Genomic DNA, 3,603 nt, shown 5'->3' with positions numbered 1-3,603 from the left:
GTCTGAGCTGCAGAAACAGATTGTGGTCAGTGCTGTATTAATTTGCATGAGCCATGCTCAAGTGAGGTTTCGTTCAGGCCTTATTTCAGGCAACAGCAGAAATAGAGTACATGACATTACACGTCATTTGGCCGCTTTTATCTGACATACAGTTCATTAGACTCAGCAGGAGACAATCCTCCCCTGGAGCAATGCAGGGTTAAGGGCTTTGCTCGAGGGCCCAACGGCTGTGCGGATCTTATTGTGGCTACACCGGGGATTGAACCAGCGACCTTACGTGTCCCAGTCATGCACCTTAACCACTACGCCACAGGCCGAGAGCCCAGAGGTTCATGCTGCCATGTTCAGGAGTGGGGCGCGTGTGGGGTGGGGTGGGAGGGGGGCAGAAGCTAAACACAGGGCAGAATTTATGGCAGGGTCTTACCGTTAGGTCCAGGCGATCAGAGGGGTGCGGGACAGGGTAGACAGAAACAGGCTCCATGTAGTAACTCATCGCGGAGGTCTGGGAACGGGGGAAGAGGGACAGAGGTGAGAGGATCCATCAGTCAAAGCCCGTTTACCCTGGGAGACAGCGTTCAGATGGCCAGGCCATGTAACCTGCAACCATGCCAGAACGCCCTCGCAATGTTCGCTCAGCTTTGGGGTGAGGTCTCAGGCCATAGGAAGTAACCATTAACATACACTTTCACGTGCATATCTGACAGGAGCTTGATTGAGATAGACTTTTTAAATGTATTTAGTGCTAAAGTAAGTCTAACTATAATAGTTCACAAGGGATGGGAATTTACAGTGTAATATATATGCTCTATCATAAACAAGTAACACAAACCAAATGCTGTGTAAGATTACCATGTACACAAAAAGGAATCCAATTTGCAGTACCAGGCTGTGTGTAATTGTTATATCAAACTATTTATATCAAACCATTTCCTTTATTTATTTATTCATTCATTCATTGGTTCATTCATCAAACAATGACGATGCTCATGCATTTTGTTCGCAACACTAGAAGGGCGTTAATCTGGCTACCTACTGTATGTTTATACATGATCCCTGTTAGTTCCCTCAGGATTTGTTTTTACCTGTGACAAACGGTGACAAAAGTTTATTTTCTGAGCTCGATCCTGTGGGACAGTGCCAGTGATCTGTACTCACATACATGTTGTACAATGTGAAAAGAGCTATCAGAAAGAAAAAAACATCACCATCACACCATAATTGCATCTTATATCCAAAAATTGGTGTAAGGCCCATCACTGTAAAGGAGCTGGGAAGTTAAAGTCTCGAGCACAACCTCAACCCCGCCTCGAGGAAGGAAAAACATAATTTGGATCGCCATAAAGTTCGCATAAACTTTGCATCAGATTTCAAATAACGCTAAATTCATTATTAATCAAGCCGCTTTAAAGGTAAAGCGAAGGCAATCGATGTGCAATACCCTTTGTCAAATTGTTTCAAGAAATCTAAATAAAAAAATACAGTCATGTAATGCTTTAAATGTGAACTGTGTAATAAAGGTCTGTGCGATGCTATTGTTAAATATGTCCAAAATAGGTCTCACAAAAAATATAAAACAATAATAAAATGTGCTTGCCTTTAAATTATTTTCTTCGTATAAACTAAGTCTACTTCGAATTCGTTTAATAAAAACGATTAAGCTTCATGCCATGTCCACCAAAATAATGTGATAGCCTAATACAGAGAAGCCTGCATAGTACCCTACTTTTCATGCTTCTTGGTTCATTAAACATATTACAGTGCGGAAAACATGGTTGTCAGTGATAGCCAAGCCAACAATTCAAATTGTGAAATGTCTCATTTAAATTGAATTATTATAATTTTATTCGGCTCTTGTCATACAATGAAATCGTACAGCCCGTCTGAACACACGCAATCAAAACACGGCACCCTTTTGGTAAGTAGCGCAACCTTGAACACAACTTCAAAGCTTGCCTTTCAACCTGAAACCTCAGCCGCGGATTATTTACGGAAAGTCACAATCGTCGTTGCACGAAAATAACAAGATGGCTTCATTCATGTCAGCTCTCTGGATGTGTTATTGCACACAGAAAAACAGTAAACAAGACAACAACAACAACTCACCGCAGCTTGACAGTGAAACTCTGCTCGTTCTCTCTTCGTGATATCCTGACAGCTCCGTGCTTGGCCGGACTGCGGCTACCTGCCAGTTGTGGCGTTTACTGCGAGGAGGTGGGAAGGCACACTTTAAGGATTAGTCCCACCCTCGGCAATCGCAGGGCTCCACTGAAAACCGATTTTGGGGTATCCTTAAAATATGAAGAAGTGCGTGTCAGCATTTTGAATGGGCTAGAATGGAGCAAGGTGCAGGATGAAGTGTCCATAAATTATTCAATGGCATTATTATCATTCGAGCTTTAACTAAACCATATGAGTAGCTTTGTTGCTCATATTCATTTAATAAGGTTGAGTGTTGTTCAGAATTAAAAAGAAACTGACAAGTGTCAGTTTTTAATTTAGTTTAATGACAATTTACTGACAGTTAATTTAACTCAGTGTCAGCATGGAGATGACTTGTGGAAGAACCTTTGCACTTGTAAGTCGCTTTGGATTAAAAGCATCTGCCAAATGACTAAAATGTAAATGTAAATGTAATGGAGATCTGCCGTTCATGGTATCTATCGGCATTGGGTAACATAGCTATGTCAAGGGACAAAATGACACATTACCGCACAAAAATTTAGAGAGTGAAACAGTCTATTCTGTTTTACCCCTAAAATCGTTCTTGAATCCGACCAGAAGCCACTGTATTGGGAAGGGGGTCAAACCTATTGTTTTTCATCCGATAGAAAGGGGTCAAGTTCTTAATCGGCCTATGCCACTAGAAGTAGCGCAACAGACTGATATTGGTCTTGCCCCACTAAAAGACTTGAGGGTCCTGATTGCATGCATGCAGTCTCTTCCACCTTGTTTCTCCCTTAATAAAATCATGAGAATTACGCTGAATTTGTCACAAAGGTCCGGACATTGGTGTCCTCGTGCTCACCAGCGCATTACTGGACCCGGTGCAGGAAAACTGGCCAGGAAAAATCCCATATAAAGTCATAGAGGAAGAGAAAACAATAGTTACTCCGTGACTTCCCCCGTCGCGTCCTGACCGCCGGTCAGGGACAATAAGGAGGGTGGGAGTGGTCAGTCAGGTCTAGGTAGCCAAGGCTTCTTATAGCCTACCGAACGTCTGCACCGTAAACAGGGAAAGGACGTGTCACCAAACACACGCCGTCATGGTAACCGTACGAACGTTACATCACAGCTCACTTTGCTCCTGAATATTCCGTTGCCTGTTCGTGTCTGCAGTGTTTACTGAGGCTCTCGGGCTGGGTTGGAGTTGGAGTTGGAAATGCGCGACACTGATTAAAGCTGCCTAAAGCAGTCTTGTGTGAAATGAGAAGGGTGAGCCCTGTGCCATGACATCTTACAATTTTGGAAGGAAGATCACAAGCCTAGATATACAGGCGTCAACGAAAGTGGACGGGCAAAGAAAAAAAAAAGGCATTTTTTTCCCTGTCTAGAGAAGACTTCTCAGCCCCAAGAAATAAACATTATCAGCAAAACAACCGCATT

This window comes from Conger conger, chromosome 13 (genome assembly GCF_963514075.1).
Source record: "Conger conger chromosome 13, fConCon1.1, whole genome shotgun sequence".
NCBI classification, from domain to species: domain Eukaryota; kingdom Metazoa; phylum Chordata; class Actinopteri; order Anguilliformes; family Congridae; genus Conger; species Conger conger.
Note: the sequence above shows the minus strand (reverse complement) of the source record.